Source organism: Lepus europaeus, chromosome 2 (assembly GCF_033115175.1).
Source record: "Lepus europaeus isolate LE1 chromosome 2, mLepTim1.pri, whole genome shotgun sequence".
In the NCBI taxonomy this organism is placed as follows: domain Eukaryota; kingdom Metazoa; phylum Chordata; class Mammalia; order Lagomorpha; family Leporidae; genus Lepus; species Lepus europaeus.
Genome location: NC_084828.1, coordinates 25,284,804 through 25,302,067, shown reverse-complemented (window position 1 = coordinate 25,302,067; position 17,264 = coordinate 25,284,804). Strand labels below are relative to the sequence as shown.

The 17,264-nt window shown below is 36.0% G+C and overlaps 1 protein-coding gene and 1 pseudogene across 1 annotated transcript in view; both read left to right on the top strand.

The window, feature by feature from the left end:
• The window catches only part of NCAM2 (neural cell adhesion molecule 2), a 576,480-nt gene that overhangs the window by 278,635 nt on the left and 280,581 nt on the right, over positions 1-17,264 (top strand). The window lies entirely within an intron of this gene.
• LOC133777088 (nucleophosmin-like) lies at positions 12,415-14,753 on the top strand (annotated as a pseudogene).

The following is a 17,264-nucleotide window of genomic DNA, read 5'->3' as shown; positions in this document are numbered from 1 at the left end:
TACTGTTTCTCAAGAAACAAGGTGTTTTATGCAGATAAAATATTATACTATATACTAAAATTTTAAATGAGTGAAATGTTTGCAATTGAAATTTTCATATTAAAACTTTTAAATCTATGGTTTCTTTACCTCTATTAGAATGCAATATAAAATGACATCTGATTTAGTACAAATATATTTAATTGCTTTAAGAGTAATGGATGAATATTGCATGGTGTTCCACCAAATGCACCATGCCTCTCTGTGGTCTGGCATTTGAGAGATTTTCAGAACCACTACCCCAAGGCTTTCTTTTGTGCTGGTTGATAATGCACAGTAATAGGTTCAGATAGACTAATTTGTACCTAAGTGATAGCTAATATATCTTCCTCCCAGGTAATATTTAAGTTGATTAAAATGGACAGGTCAACATAAGGCATTTCAAGTGGGAATTTCAAGCACCATTAAAAGCTAATTGGGCAAGACAAAGCTTACAAGGGAAAAAAAAGCACACAGGGAGTCCCCAAAATTCTAACTGGAGGCTCTGAAAAATTGTATTTGCTTCAAATTTGATAGTAGTACTTTGGTACTATTCAATGCATGTTCTCCAGTGAACTTCTTACTTCATCTATGGGTTTTACTATCATTATGCTCCAGAAAATTGGGAAAAAAATCCAGTTGACTTCTCATACAATCAGACCATATGTGCCACTTGTTTCAATTGTTTGCATTTGATGGATAGAATGTTTTTGATCATGTATAAAAATATAGTCAACATTTTCCTTCCTAACAGTTTTTCCTAAAGAAGAAAAATAAATATGTAAAAAAATTATAAACATAATAACAAAACATAGTTTGTAAAGTCTAATGCTTACCCAGACCCTTGAAGATAACAAAGGAATAACTCAGAAGTTCATAGAAAATAGAATTAAAAGATAAATCATTTCATTTCCAAAGCATTGAAATCATATATGTATAGTCTTTAAAAAGTTTGGAAATGTATATGGTTAAAAACCTATTCATAGGTCAAAAATTATATAGCAATATAAGCTTCTGACTTATTTCTATTTTGCATGAACTTCAAAAAAACTTTTTAAAACATTTTAAAAATTAACCGATATAACATTTTACATGTTTATGGGGAACCATGTGATGTTTTAATAATACATGTATGCATTGCATCACTGAAGCAGCCTCCTTTAAATGAAAAACAGAATACTTTGTAAACCTGATTGTGAATGACTTTTCAGAAAGTATTCAAAGACATTTAACTGTTTGCTTATTTATTGTATTTGAAAGACAGAAAGAGAAAGTGATCTCAGTCCATTGCTAGTTCACTCCTCAAATGCTCCAATAGCCAAGGCTGAGCCAAACCAAATCCAAGAGCCTGGAATTCAATCTGGGTCTTCCATACGGGTGTCAGGAACTCATGTACTTGAACCATTGCCTGCTACCTTCCAAAGAGTGAATTTAAAAATAAAGCATAGCCTCTACTTAAACTACAGCATTCTGATTTCAGATGTGAGCATCCCAAATGACATTTTAACTGCTACACCAATTTTTTATCATAAAAATAATTTTTATCAAATGATATTGTGAACAAAAAAAATGTTTCTGCTATTCATACTATAGTCACAGTGGACACGTTTGTAAAATCTGACAGAAAATTTCAATTCCAATTTTCACTTTGTGAGTATATTATAAAGTATATTAACTAAGGATGATCTCAGAACACAATATGAAAAACTCGTAAGTGTACTTTCTGATTTTACTATATTTTATCCGTGAAAAAATCTGATCACTGATTTTTTATCTATAGCATCCCTGCTATTAAATAATTACTATTGCTTATTTTTATGAAATTATGCATCCCCACCAGTGTAGATAGATGATTATTTTTAATACCTGATTAATCTGTACTCTCTCATGGGGAAAAGATTAAATGCAGTATGATTTGTTTTGTTCTTTCAGATTACATGTCTTTAGAAAATGCTAAGCACTGGATAAGCCTCGCCCTGGGAAAACCACCTTTGTGATCATGGTATCTCCCCTTGACTGCATAATTTGTGGTAGTGGGCAACTACGTTCGCGCTCTCCCCTGAAATAATAAAAAAAAAATAGAAAAAAAATGAAAATGCTAAGCACTTTCTACCTAATCATACATAAACTGGATTTATTTTTAAATAGAGAATTTCTCTACAACTGATGTGAAATAGCTTTGCTTTACAAATTATCAAAATATCTAGAAAAATTAAATCTATTATATATACTAATAGTATATTCTGTAGATAATATAATATTTAAGAAAACAGACATTCACAGTAAACTCTTTCAAAAATGAAATCAAAAGTAAACAAGAATGGTATATAGTTGTTTAAGCAACGATGAAAGTCTGTGTTAAGTAATTAAACTAATGAAGTTTTTCCTATTCTTATATACTTTTTACTTGAGACCTTTTATACTTAAGAAATTACACTGGATAAACTAGTAACAAAAATCAATTAAAAATGAAGTGACTTTCTGTCACCCTCCAAACTTTTCCTTATCTTTATTGTCTCCTTTCCATTCTCTATTTGCATCCCTCCTTTCTTCCCAGCCCCTGCAATGACATTATTGTAACACTCAGCCAAGCCTAAGCCTTCTAGTTCACCTTTCCCCTACAGAACCATAAGTGATGCCACAATCCGGCTCTAAACTATGAAATCCCATAGTATCCAAAACCACTGGAAAACTAGCCTCTTTTTTCTTATTCTGCGTGTTTTCAATTATACTCTTTCTGTATTCCAAAAGCTCACCACTTCTTGCAAGTCTGAATTGCTCAGAATCAGAAAATTTAATTATTACACTGGTTCTTCAAAAGCCCTTCCACACTCCACTGAGTTATTAACATCACCCTCCTTTTTACCTTACCATGACTGCATTACACCTTTGCACTATTCTCATGTTCTATCTTGAATATTAATGTGGGTGGGTGTGCCTCATGTTCCCTGATAAATAAGAGCAAGCAATTTGAACAAAAGCTGGTTCACTTTGATATTTCTAATGATTTCTAGAATAATTCCTCCTTTACATGGTAAACCCTCAATGGATATTATTTTGTTGGGATCTGTATGTTTTTGTTACCTTACCATTCACACATTCACTTTGAAGCACCAATATTATAGTCTTTGGAGATGGTACTTTTGGGACATGATTAGGTTGTGGCTGTGAAGCCCTTATGGTTGGGATTAGTGTACTTTTTATGGAAGAGAACTCAAATATCTCCTTGTCTCTTCTTTAATGTGAAGACCCAGTGAGAAGATGACATATATGAGCAAATAGAACCTCTAAAAATCTCTTGGTGCCTGCATGTTGGACTTCCAGTCATCTAAACTGTTGAGAATAAGTGCTTATGTTAGCCATATAGGGTTTATTTTATTTTATTTTACCCTAGGCAGGACACCATGCTGCCTAACTGAATTTTTGTAAGATCAACACTCTTTAGAAGACTGTTATGTTTCCTTACTACAATACGATTCAAACTTAGAATTGCTATGTTTTAGAATGTTTAGATATTAAGGAATCAGCTTAGATACTGGCTTCTAGGCCCTGTAGGCAGTTGACTTATATTTTTGAAGCAGAATTTAAAAATGGAAAGGTATTATAAAATTCAAACTTTTGAGATGTCTAAGACCAGTAATCAAAAAAGGCCAAGAAATGATGAAACTGAATCTCCTAATCACCAATAACCCTGCCTTAGAAATTTATGCCAGTTGCCCACAAGAGAAGCATTTACTTGTACCTTGCATCTTTAATCCTCTAGCTCAGTGAAATTGCTGATGACCAGAAAATGGCATGTTGATCTTTTGTTGATCAGATGCCATACCCTCCTCTTCAGGATCATTCTTCTAGATGATTGTCATGGAAAAGGTTGGCTTTAATTATTGCAACATAAAAAGTCTTTGGACCCCAACTTTCTTACCTTTCTAGTTGTTGAATTCGGTCCTGTGCTACTGTACAATTCATTCTACCTCATTACTTGTCAAAGTATGAAATAAAAAATTGTAAAGAAGTAGGATGTGTCTAAGAAAAGATGATGGTGCATGGCATGTGTTTTTTGGGCTTCTACTGCTTTCCCAGGCCATTACAGAGAGCTGGACAGGAAAGGGAGATGCCAGGACTAGAAGCAGCACGCATATGGGATTCCTGCACTTCAGGCCAGGGCTTTAACCTGCTGTGCCACAGCGCCAACCCCCACAGAGTCATCTTAACAACCTAAAGTTGTAGAACTTTTCCATAAAAATCATAGGCTGAGTTATGGCTTTCCAATTACAGGCTGTGATAATGTAGGCCAAAGAGTCTCAGGGTGCTATAGAATTCTTCAACAATTATTTTTTTCCCATTATATAACTTCATTGAGTTGTTTGTTCTTAAACTTATCTGTAGATTATGACTAACATGGTGTATGAGGAAGCACTGTTATCAACTCTTTCCTAACAGAGGTATATACCTTCACCAAAATCATCCTGAGTACAGAATTTTCAAAAAAGTACTATAGGGTCAGCACTGTGGCATTGAAGGTTAACCTTTGCCTGCAGTATTAGCTACCCATATGGGTGCCGGTTGGAGTCTCCACTTCTTTTTTTTTTTTTTTTTTGACAGGCAGAGTGGACACTGAGAGAGAGAGAGAGAGAGAGAGAGAGAGAGAAAGGTCTTCCTTTGCCATTGGTTCACCCTCCAATGGCCGTTGCAGCCGGTGTGCTGTGGCCAGCGCATCGCACTGATCCCAAGGCAGGAGCCAGGTGCTTCTCCTGGTCTCCCATGGGGTGCAGGGCCCAAGCACTTGGGCCATCCTCCACAGCACTCCCAGGCCATACCAGAGAGCTGGCCTGGAAGAGAGGCAACCGGGACAAAATCCGGCACCCCAACCAGGACTAGAACCCGGTGTGCTGGCGCCGCAGGTGGAGGATTAGCCTATTGAGCCGCGGCGCCGGCGGAGTCTCCACTTCTAATCCAGATCCCTGCTAATGCGTCTGCAAAAGCAGTGGAAGATGACCTGAGTACTTGAGCTCCCGCAAACACGTGTTCACTGGTTTGAGTCTTGGCTGCTCCATTTCTAATCCAGCTGCCTGGGAAAACAGTAGAAGATGGCCTAAGTGCTTCGGTCCCTACACTCGCATGGGAGACACAGAAGAAGCTCTGCCTCCTGGCTTCAGCCTGGCCCAGTCCCTTCCATTGTGGACATTTGGGGAGTGAACCAGCAGATCGAGGATCTCTCTCTCTCTCTCTCTCCTTCTTCTCCCCACCCCTTCTCTTTCCCCTTTTCTCTTTATGTTTGTTTGTCTTTCAAATAAATAAAATAATTCTTAAAAACTTATACATAGCTATTACTGGGGCTTAGTCTAGTTCCTTCCCTTGCCTTTAGAAGTTAAGTATTTTATCTAGAAGATGTAACTCTGGTTGACAATCTGCATGAATCATTTTAAAATCACAATGAATTAATTATTTGACATCCTTGATTATTGGAGAGTCTTCCATAGTTGGATTCTGAATACGTCCCCTGAATTTGTTCTCCATGTGCAACAACATGCATTGCTTATGAAATGCTGTGGATCCTCATACTATAACTAGAGGCTCACACAAACTCCAATTTAATGAGCAGTTTGTAATACATTTCTAGTATGTTTAGTTCTTCAGTCTAGATCTAAGTGATACAAGCACTGTGATGTTAATGAATCTCTAGAAGGAGAATCATTCTTGTATGTTGGAATAACTTGTGATCTCCATCCAGGGGAGAATCAATATATTGTAGAAGTTCGAGTTTGTAAAACATTATCAGAAAAGTAGTGGTGTTGACTATAATGCGAACATAGTAGCACTGATAAGTGAAGAGCACAGAGGCATCTTTGAAGTCCTCTTTTGACTTTCCTGAATTGGTCCTGCAGTCATCTTTTTAAACCAAACTTCTTTTTTTTTTAACTTTTATTTAATGAGTATAAATTCCCAAAGTACAGTTTATGGATTACAATGCACCCCCCCCCCAATAACTTCCCTCACATCTGCAAACCTTCTCTCTCCCCTCCCTCCCCCCTTACATTCACATAAAGATTCATTTTCAATTCTCTTTATATACAGAAGATCAATTTAGCATGTATTAAGTAAAGCTTTCAACAGTTTGCATCCACACATAAACACAAAGTGTCACATACTGTTTGAGTACTAGTAATAGCATTAAATCACAATGTATAGCACATTAAAGACAGAGATCCTCCATGAGGAGTAAGTACACAGTGACTCCTGTTGTTGACTTAACAATTTGACACTCTTGTTTATGGCATCAATAATCACCCGAGGCTCTTGTCATGAGTTGCCAAGGCTATGGAGGCCTTTTGAGTTTGCCAACTCTGATCATATTTAGACAAGGGCATAGTCAAAGTGGAAGTTCTCTCCTCCCTTCAGAGAAAGGTACCTCCTTCTTTGATGACCTGTTCTTTCCACTGGGATCTCACTCACAGAGATCTTTCATTTAGGTGTTTTTTTTTTTTTTTTTTTTTTTTTTTTTTTTTTTTTTTTTTTTTTTTTTTGCCATAGTGTCTTGGCTTTCCATGCCTGAAATACTCTCATGGGATTTTCAGTCGGATCCGAATGCCTTAAGGGCTGATTCTAAGGCCAGAGTGCTGTTTAGGACATCTGCCATTCTATGAGTCTGCTGTGTATCTCGCTTCCCATGTTGCGTCGTTCTCTCCCTTTTTAACTATATCAGTTAGTATTTGCAGACACTAGTCTTGTTTATGTGATCCCTTTGACTCTTAATTCTTTCATTATGATCAATTGTGAACTGAAATTGATCACTTGGACTAGTGAGATGGCATTGGTACATGCAACCTTGATGGAATTGAATTGGAATCCCCTGGCACGTTTCAAACTTCTAATGTAGAATGGATTTCAGCAGTCAATAAGAATGTTCAGTCCTGGAAGTCATTATTAAAAAGCTTTGCTTTATTTTTTCACATGTCTATGGAGAATTTTGATTCTTACAGTTTTCTGATAAAGAAGTTATGCGGGAGAACACACTTGTCTGGGGTTGGCATTAAACTGTAAACACTTTGGCTTGCAGAAAGAATTGATGGGTTGAATTGAAGTACAACCCAATTCTTCTGGTGGTTGAGAACAAAGACTGGTCCCTGGGATAATAGCAGAATTGACAGCCAAGCACTCCCATCAGCTAAGTGGAGAAAGAAGAAAACTATTTACGTGATTTTATCCTTCATTCTGGGAAGACAGAAGCTTTATGAGCCTTTGAAGCCAGATAATGTGTCTTGTGGAGTTTTCTTGGCTATAATTAGACCAGGTTTCTTGCCATCTGAGACAGTGAATGCCCAAGAAATGTAACAATGTCTTCTAAGTTTTCACCAGAATGAGTAGTATAGAGTATAAAATCAAAAATCTGTGAAGCAGACATTCACGATGAATATGTGAAGTTTGATTTTTATGAGCTAGCTATACTGTCAAATATGGTGGTATGTACAACTAAGTGTTTTTTTTTTTTCACTTCTGTAAAGCTACTAAGTCGTAAAACATTAAAATACAAAATATTTTAGCATCCACATCACACAACCAACTCTTTTGTATGAGGTACAATATGCTTGAGTGAAAAGAATTAATGAGTATGTGAGAATGCTAATTTGGTTTTAAAGCCTGTAATAGAACTTACTGATTCAGTAATAATCTCCTTTGCAATCAATCAATCAATCAGTCAGTCAGTCAAGTAGTGTCTATGTAGAGGTATTTGTTTCATTCATTATTTATCTAATATTTAAATAAATTATCTGATTTTAGAAACTCCTCTCAATTACATAAGGAAAATAATTATTCTTTTCCTGGGAAAGGAAGTGGGGGATGGAGCTGTTCTGTTTTATTTGAGTAGTTTAGATTTAAATATATGGATTTTAAAACAATCATTCAACTAATGTATTTACTTGTTATTTAAGAAATATAATAGATGTCTACAGTGTTCCAGGCTGTGCGAAAGACTGGTGCTTTACAGATTGAATGAGGCCATGTTGTTACTCAGCACCAATTGCATTCTAATTGGAAATATGGCCATATAAGCAAATTATTATATAGTATTATGGTAAATTACACAATATTATGCATGAGGAGTGGTAGGAACATACAGAGAATGGAGAATGAGAGAGAACAGAGAAGAATGAAGAAAAGGAAGAGGGGAGGAGGAAGAAGACAGCAGGGGAGGGGACGGAATGGTAGGAAGAGAGAAAAGAACAACCTGATTCTGGAATCAAAAAAAAAACAAGAGTGGGGAACAGAAGGAGAATGTTGCAGAAAAAGGTCAGAAGACAATTTTAAAGTGTAAGTAGCAACTTCAGGGACAAATATAGACATGGATTCATACTAACATGGCACTTTCTGAAGAACACATTATTCTTTTATGTTTAATAATTGCATATTACTATAATAGTTAGGCATCAAATAATTTAGAATCTATGTATATTTAAGTATGCATATTAAATTAGGATAAGCTTTATCTAGGCCACAATTTTCTCCAAATTATTCCAAAACAATAGGCCTTTTGGCTGTTGTTCATAAAAAAGAAATATTAATTTTTCACTACATTTCCCATCATGGTATTGGACTGTCATGAAAGTAAGAATGAGAAACTGTGATATTATTTGTGCATATGTCAACAAATTCGGCAGCCTGTTCTACAACCTTTCTGAAGATGTGACAAATAATCATGTCTCCTAATTTCATTGTATGCAGGTGAACAAATTTTGCTTAATTACATTACATTTAAATTGGGCCTAAATTAATAATTTCTAAGTTTATTTAGAAAAACAATTATAGATTTATTTTTATTTATTTTTTTTGTTTCTTGGTTCCCTGTGGGAGATAGATACAATTTTGACTGGAAGTTTCAATGCTGTGGTCTATAAACATGGAACAGTTCTTTAACATAAAACAAACAAAAAAAAGCAGGAAAATGATCTTTTTGAGCACCTCAGGAGGTAATTAATAAGCAATCACTGCTAGAGCAGTTAATATTTACTATGTATCAGACATTGAGTTAAGGGTATTATGCTCTCACAAACACAAGAGCTAATTTTATTACACCCTATTATGTATAAGAATGGAATAAAGATAGAACTCTCAGTTCATGCAATTTTATCAGCTAATGCAATATCTTTCAAATTAGCTCTCAGATTAGTAAACCTTCCCAAAGATATCTATGTGTCTTCTGGGGAGAGAAAAATCTTATTAGGTAAACATAACATGGCTTTGGGAGAATACTTAGCTTTATAAATAATTTCATGGTCTCCTGACTCCTTCATAAAAATTATTATTTTACATCTTGCATTATTGACTTAAAATGTAGACATTATATGCATAAACATATATACTATCTTTTCTAGAAAACAGATATTGATATCACAGAGGGAATCTTAATAATTGTCATTATGTGATGAAAGAAGAGTATATTGTCATCTTTGTAGTATGACTCAGGAAGCAATATTTGAAACTAAATAACATGATATGACATCCATAAAATGTTTATACTCACTTCATTCAGTAACTTTCACAAATAAGAGAAAATAGATATTTGTCTTTCTGGGTCTGACTTATTTCACATAGAATAATGATCTCAGTTCCATCTCTTTTGTTGCAAATATCAGGATTTTAGTCATTTTTATGCTCAGTAATATCCTTCATGTATTTATACCACATTTTCTTCAGCCAATCATCAGTTGATGAATGTCTATGTTGATTTCATATATTTGCTATTGTGAATTAAGCTGCTGTAAACATGAGAATGCTGGTAACTATTTCATAGACTGATTTCGTTTTCTTTAGATATTTTCCCAGAAGTGGTATAGTTGAGTCATGTGGTATTTTTATTTTTCTGAAGAATATCCATATTGTTTTCCACAATGTTTTTTGCACAGCAAAGGAAATGGTTAACAAAGTAAAGAGGCAACTGACAAAACGGAAAAAATATTAACAAATTTTGTATCTGACAAAAGGTTAATATCCAGGACATATAAGGAACTCAAGAAACTCAACAACAATGAAACAGCAGACTCATTGAATGGCAGATGTCCTAAACAGCACTCTGGCCTCAGATTCAGCCCTTAAGGCATTTGGATCCAGCTAAAAAGCCCATGAGAGTATTTCAGGCGTGGAAAGCCAAGACTTTGTGGCAAAAAAAAAAAAAAAATGACCTAAATGAAAGATCTCTGCAAGTGAGATCCCAGAGGAAAGAACGGGCCATCAAAGAAGGAGGTTCCTTTCTCTGAAGGGAGGAAAGAGCTTCCACTTTGAATATGGCCCTGTCTAAATAAGATCGAAGTTGAAGAACTCAAGAGGCTTCCATAGGCTTGGCAGCTCATGACAAGAGCCTCAGGTGATTACTGACATCATAAATAAGAGTTTCAATTGTTAAATCAACAACAGGAGTCACTGTGCAACTACTCTCCATTTAGGATCTCTGTCCTTAATGTGTTGTATTATGCGAATTAACAGTAAAACAAGTATTCAAACAGCACTTTATACTTTGAGTTTCTGTGTGAGTGCAGTCTGTTGAAATCTTTCCTTAGTATATACTATGCTGATCTTCTGTATATAAAGAGAATTGAAAATGAATCTTGATGTGAATGGGATGGGAGAGGGAGTGGGAGATGGGATGGTTGCATGTGGGAGGGAGGTTATGGGAGGAAAAGCCCCTATAATCCAAAAGCTGTACTTTGGAAATTTATATTTATTAAATAAAAGTTAAAAAAATTAGCCGGCGCCGCGGCTCACTAGGCTAATCCTCCACCTTGCGGCACCGGCACACCAGGTTCTAGTCCCGGTCGGGGCACCGATCCTGTCCCGGTTGCCCCTCTTCCAGGCCAGCTCTCTGCTGTGGCCAAGGAGTGCAGTGGGGGATGGCCCAAGTGTTTGGGCTCTGCACCCCATGGGAGACCAGGATAAGCACCTGGCTCCTGCCATCGGATCAGTGCGGCGCGCTGGCCGCAGCGCGCCTACCGCGGTGGCCATTGGAGGGTGAACCAACGGCAAAAGGAAGACCTTTCTCTCTGTCTCCCTCTACTGTCCACTCTGCCTGTCAAAAATTAAAAAAAAAAAAGTTAAAAAAATTATGAAAGCATTATGGATTAAGATGTAAAAGTTGCACATGCTATTACCCAATAATTTTACTTATAAAGTGTTTTAGAAAGGCATTCATTAATATATATACACAAGCTTGTGCAAAGATATACATAGCAGCATTGTAAAAACAAACACACAAACAATCCAGTTGAGAAAAGGGCAATGGGTATGAACATACCTTTTTCAAATATTGGAATACAAAAGACCAATAAACATATTGAAAATTTCTTAAGATCACAAGCTGAGAAATGCTAATAAAAGCCACAAAAAAATACTACCTAACTCAAGTCAGAATGGCTATTATCCACGAATCAAAAAGTAATACATGCTGGCATAGATTTAAAGGAAAAAGTACTTTAATTCACCATTGGTAGGAATGAAAATCCATTTTCTGATATCTTAAACAGCATCTTTAGAGAAGTAACAGTAAATATATGTCTTGTGGCCATGACTTGATCAGATTCCAGACCTTTCTTACAGTACCTCAGTTCCCTTGCAGTTCCCATTGGTACTGATGACTTCTCAGAGATAAGCTGTATTTTCTCTCTCGTTCACTTCACTGCTACCCCAAGGTCAGTCACGTATCTGTCATCAGAAGAGTCCCGTTGGCATTCTAATGGCTTTGTACTCCATGAGGGGAGTTTGGGTCTCAGGACTTTGCACCTTCCCGCATCACTAACAGTCAAGGAGGCTGCAGTAACATATTTCTGGCTTGCCTTTGGGTAACTGAACCGCAGTGAAACTTATGCACCTCAGGTTCACATAATGTCAACATCCTCTCTTTCCCTTCCTCCCTTCCTCCCTTCCTCTCTCTCTCTGACACACACACACACACACACATTCTGTCTCTCACTGCCACACACAATTTTGAGGACCAACTTTTCTTTCTCAACCTTCTTCTCTCCACCTGTGAACCGCTTCTCACTCTATTATTGGAGTCAAGATTTACAAGAACAATTCTTATCTGCCATGTAACCCTCAACTCTCCTGGGACTCACTCTATTCCTTGGAGAAGCAACAGTCTGTCCATTGTCTGTCCAATCTGTAGGATGTTTGGCCAACTCAACTTTTTCTGTGTTCTAAAGTTATTGAACTTGCTTCTTCACTTAACTTCTTCAGTAGTGTCAAGGAAATAATAGCAAATACTATGAGATATAGGTTGGTGAAATAATCTAAGCATAGGTGAACCTAAACCTTAGTCTGGAGCCTTCAAAATCTGGTTAGTCATCATAGCCCAGTCCCCACCTGTAACCTGCGATTACTTGACAGAGAGATCTCTAATTTACTGGGATGAACAAGAGTACTGCCTCACAAAATAGATGCCCACAACAGCAGGAGTTGGATCGGGATGAAAACAGTATCTGGGAACTTTCTGTGTCACCTATGTGAGTGACAAGAACCAACTACTTGAGTTGCCACCATAACCTCCCAAAGTGTTCGTTAATGGAGAGCTAGAATTGGAAGCAGATCCTTCACTTGCCCCCAGACACTGTGGTATTGCATGTGGCCATTCCAAGCTGTAGCTTAATTCATAGGGCAAGTGTTCTCTCTGAACTCTTTATTTTAAAGGGTTGCATTCCTATAGAAACATTTTGGAATCTGTAACATAAAATGTTCATTTCAGAATAAGTTTATAACTTTCCTTGTGCAAAGGACATAGTATTTGCTCATATTAAGGGTGATGTTTTGGTCCTTCATTTCAGTTTTTCTAATTCAAACTTTATATTTCTAAAGCTGAAGAGGGTGTTTTTCTTCTTCTTCTTACATGATTTGGTCGTAGCATTATAATACTCTGTTGGGTTTCACATTATATATCAAAGTTGGATGGCAAGCAATGAAAGTGTTGAATAGCTAGTACTATAATATCACTCAGGAAGGAAGTGGAGTGAAATGTTCTGACTGAGTTGTGTGACAAATGTTTGAATTCTGATTTGTCAGGCTTATAAATATGGTTTATCCTGAATTTAATCTGGAAAGGAACTCCACACACTTCAGTTAGACAAAGCACTTACATTGCTATCCAGAGGCTTAGGAATTTGGCTTAGTGCAAACACTCTCTCATGATTTAATTTATTACTGCATAGTATTAACAGCAGTGAAAAAAATGTACATGATGTTCTATACTGGCTGCATCAAGGCAGCTAATAACTTACATATCTAAGTGGTGCTTGTTGAAATAAATTTGGATTGGATGTAGAACTTAGGTTTAGCTGCCTCTTCAGTATATTTTAGTTTTAATTAAATGTCACAGTCAAAATAAGTGATGAGTGACCTATTCCTGGTCTCCTAATGGACTCAAAGCCTAACTACCAGTTTTCATACCAGCAATTGCTTCACTCTCTACTTGTACAACATTTGCTAATATAATTGATGTTAAAGCATATTTCCTACTTTTATTTGTATTCAATTATATGAGAAAAAGCATCAAATTTGAACAAAAATATGGAGCAGGCATATTGCTTCCTGTATTGTTGATATAAAGTATCCATGTGGTGATTTTACTTTTTTAAATAAGCAATATGGTGAGTATTTTTATGCAATGAAGATTACTAAAATTATATTTGCAGTTGAAACTTGTATACTGAATATTATTTAATTTTATATAATGCACTCCAGGAAAATAAAATCATCATGTCTGATTTCAAAGTAAAAATATATACAAATAGCCCTATGCAGCTATTCTTTGCAGCAGCGCATGTCTTATCTTCGTCTGCCTTCTCTCCCAACTAAGTTTGTCCCTCTGCCCCATTGAAGATTCAATGGACATTGAGATGAGCCCTCTGAGGCCCCAGAGCTCTCTTTTTGGTTGTAAACTAAAGGCCAACAAAGATTGTGACTTTAAAGTGGACAATAACGAAGATGCGTACCAGTTATCTTTAAGAACAGTCAGTTTAGACAGTGGTGCAAAGAATAAACTGCACATTGTTGAGGCAGAGGCAGTGAATTATGAAGGTCGTCCAATTACAGTAACACAAGCAACTTTGAAAATGTCTGTACAGCTAACGGTTTCACTTCAAGGCTTTGAAATAACACTTCCTGTGGTCTTAAGGTGGAAGTGCGGTTTAGGGCCTGTACATATTAGTGGACAGCACTTAGTAGCTGTGGAGCAAGATGCAGAGTCAGAAGAGGAAGAGGAGGAGGACGTGAAGCTATTAAGTATACCTGGAAGATGATGTATCCCTGGAGGTGGCAGCAGAGTATCACAGAAAAAAAAAAAAATAAAGCTTGCTGCTGCTGCTGGTGATGATGACGATGACAATGATGATGATGTAGATGATGACGATGATGAGGAAACTGAAGAAAATGCTCCAGCGAAGAAATCTATATGAGATACCCCAGCCAAAAATGCACAGAAATCAAACAAGAGTGAGAAAGACTCAGAACCATCAACCAAGATTAAAAGATCAAGAATCTTTCAAAAAAACGGGGAAAAAAAAAACACCAAAAGGACCTGTTTCTGTAGAAGATATTCTGTAGAAGAAATTAAAGCAAAAATGCAAGCAAGTATAGAAAAAGGCGATTCTCTTCCCAAAGTAGTAGCCAAATTCATCAATTATGTGAAGAATTGCTTCTGCATGACTGACCAGGAGGCTAGTCAAGATCCTTGGCAGTGGAAGAAGTCTTTTTAAGAAAATAGTTTAAACTTTTTTTTTTCCATTTCTGTAGCTGTCATTTTTATAATGCAGAGTGAGAACTTTCTCTACTGTGTTTGATAAATGTCCAGGTACTATTGCCAAGCATGTGTTGTCCAAAATCCCTGTTTAGTTTTTAAAGATGGCACTCCATGCTTTGATTGGTTTTAAGTATTTATGGAATGTTAGGATACAGTAGTATCAATAGTCAGATGTGGAAAATATACATGTGAAATAAACTCAGTATTTTCATAAAGTAAAAAAAAAACATAACTTAATTTTTTTTAAGATTTATTTATTTTATTTGAAAGGCAGAATTACAGAAAGGCAGATAGAGAGAGACAGAGACAGAGACAGAGACAGAGAAGTCTTCCATCCACTGGTTCACTCCCCAGATGGCTGCAAGGGCCAGAGCTGAGACCATCTGAAGCCAGGAGCCAGGAGTTTCTTCCGGATCTCCCACGCAGGTGCAGTGACATAATGACTTGGCTGTCTTCCACTACTTTCCCAGGCTATACCAGAGAGCTTCATTGGAAGTGGAGCAGTCGGAACTCAAACCAGTGCCCATATGGGATGCTGGCACTGCAGGTGGCGGCTTTACCTGCTACACCATAGCACTAGCCACATAAACTTTATTTCACTAGCATATCTTCCTGAGTATGATCTCTTCACTTGAATTTCTTTTTAAGCATAGTTTTTAAAATATTGACATGTGTGAGCGATTCTCAATATACATTTGGTTTTTTATCAATTCCATGAATTAATAACTGATGGGAGCAAAAATCATAAAATATATTGCCTACTGATTATCATCTTCCCAAGCAGAAAATTTCTTGAAATCTCTTTACAGATGTTCTCATCTTCCCCTTTAATTCTTCCTTTCCTTTTTGAATATTATTTGCCCTTTCTTTTCATTCACATGGCCTCTTATGTACATCAATGAATTTTTGACTACTAATGATTGAAAAACACCTATATGAAATTTAAACTCATGTGTGAACACACTTTGATTGAAATACATTCATACACACATTGCTGAATAAACACATGCTAGAAAATCTTTATTCAAAAGTCAAGATATTGCTAATTTCATTTATACTTATTTTTGTAGTTTAAACAAGCAAAACTAGTGGTCTGAAACCAGATCTAAAATAGCTTCTGGTGAATTCAAGCTTTAAGAGAATTAGAAAGATTCATTTAGATATTTGAGTAATATTTTTTTCAATTGTTATGTTTCATTTTACTTTAGTACCAATTCACATATGGATAAATATTTTTCTTAGCTTATCTTCAAGACTCAGTATATAGTAGATAGACTAAGATAAATAAGTCATGGTTTTTATTTTCCAAGATTAGAGGGTACAGTCAAGAAACATGTGTGAACAAAACTGATTACATGTTAAGTACTACTTAGAAACTGTATAGTAATTATAAAATAACCTTCCTCAAGTTTAGATTAATTTTAACTCAAGTAGCACTAGTGTGTTTGAATAGGAAGCATTGCACCTTTCAATTAAAGTACATGATTATCTCTGCATATTAAAAATTGTAAAATTCTTACAATTCTCTTAAATTGTAAAAAAAGAGTATAGGATTTTAGAAATTACCGAAAAAATATGGCTAACTGCTTAGAAGACTCATAGAAATATTCAATAGAAAGTGGTATGTGTTTAGTTTATAAAAAGAGAAGAGTTCTAATGAGTATAAAACACAATGTAAAAAGAAATAGAGACATGAAATATAAGAATATGTGCAAAATTCCCTAATAGTTTAACTATTTTATGTGTTGTATTTTGATATTGTTAGAAACAGTTCCAATATATTAGTCTCCTTTTCATTACTAAGACAAAATACCTAAGAGAAAATACTTCTGAAGAAAAGAGGTTTATTTGGGCTTTCAGTTTTAGAGGGTCATACTCCAAGACAAGGTGGCCCCATTGGTTTGGCATCTGGTGATGGCATTTTTAATGTCAAAGACTCAAAGTGATGCAAAACATCCCATGGCAGGAGAAGTCCTTGCAAAGGAAGCTGTGAGAGAAGCTCAGCCTCACTAAGCTTAAAATCCACCCTCTAAGCAGAAACCTCTTCCAGAGAGCAATCTTCCAATACCTAAGGACTCCACACTAGACCTCATAAACACCATACTTCAATTAAATTGACAGCTTTCAGTACATTTACTTATGATGTTGATGTTTAAGCATCTACCCGAACTCAGAAGCTGAGTTTTGTTCAGATAATAGCAATGTCAGGTCATGGCCAAATTATTCAAGATCTTATGAGTCAAAAGTGAAAGAGTTTGAGTTTTATAAATACATAATGGTGATTTTACTACAGATTCTTAAATATATTCAACCCTCTTTCATGGTTCAACCTTATTTCAAATGTAGATCACATTTTAATGTGTGCATGAATCAATTGGGGACCTTATTAAATTACAATTCAAAGAAGCTCCCCAATCAATGGTATTGGACTGAGGGTCACATTTTCAGTAGCAGTGGTTAACATATG